This window comes from Protobothrops mucrosquamatus, unplaced genomic scaffold (genome assembly GCF_001527695.2).
Source record: "Protobothrops mucrosquamatus isolate PMUCROS unplaced genomic scaffold, P.Mucros_1.0 scaffold_270, whole genome shotgun sequence".
Taxonomy (NCBI): Eukaryota; Metazoa; Chordata; class Lepidosauria; order Squamata; family Viperidae; genus Protobothrops; species Protobothrops mucrosquamatus.
The window spans coordinates 235693-236579 of record NW_015386346.1 but is presented as its reverse complement, the minus strand read 5'-3'; positions in this window follow the sequence as shown (position 1 = coordinate 236579).

Here is an 887-nt window from a genome sequence, read left to right as displayed (position 1 = left end):
CACGGAGAGGCTGGATGGCACATTCAGTGAAGTGGACTGGGTCTCTTGCTGAGGGGAAGAGTCTCGTCATCATTACATGCATGCACAGAACCTTTCACGCCCATCTTACTTCACACGACTGTTCCCAGACTGTATCAGGGGGCCGTAAAGAGGCCCCCCAGCCCCACAGCTCACGATTCTCTATGTTTATATATAGCATTCTGTAAAAAAGGCCTGTCGGTCCATCACCTCCCACCCAGAGAGCCCTGTGGCCTTTTTTTGGCTGCCACCGTGAAGGTGCCGGTGTGAGGTTTTATCTGATGTAGGTGTGTGTTTGTGTGTGTGGGGGGGAGGGAAATCTCCCCTGTCTCTCTGTTTTGACTATTTCTTATCTCATTTGTGAAACAGAGTTTTAGCCAACTCCTTCCACACCTCCCACATGGTAAAGCAACATCTCCGGTAGGATGGGAAGTTCCCAGCTTCTCTGCAACTCTTTGCTGGCTGCCTATCCAAACCTCCAGCTCTGCTCCTCCTCTGCAGAAGTGCTTTCCAGTCTCTGCCCCGGATGGATACTGGCGCTAACCCCTTTGCTCCTCTCCTCTCCTGGGCTGGGGACAGGGGGAGCCTTAGAGCTGTTCCTCTGTTTTCACAGGGTTTATGGCTGCAACCATGGAGGTTTCTAACAAGCTTCCTCTGGCAAACAGGCACTTGCCCAAGATCTGCCAGCCTTTTAAACAGAGAGGGTCCTGATTCTTCCCTCCCCTGGCCCCAATATGGCGCTCCTCAGAACCAATGATCCTGCGGTCCAGCATGTGCCACTGCCTTCTGGAAAGAAAGCCAGGCCTTCTGACTCTCCAGCTGAGAGTTATGTTACTTCCAGAGCTTCCATCTCTGGCCCTTGAGCCTCA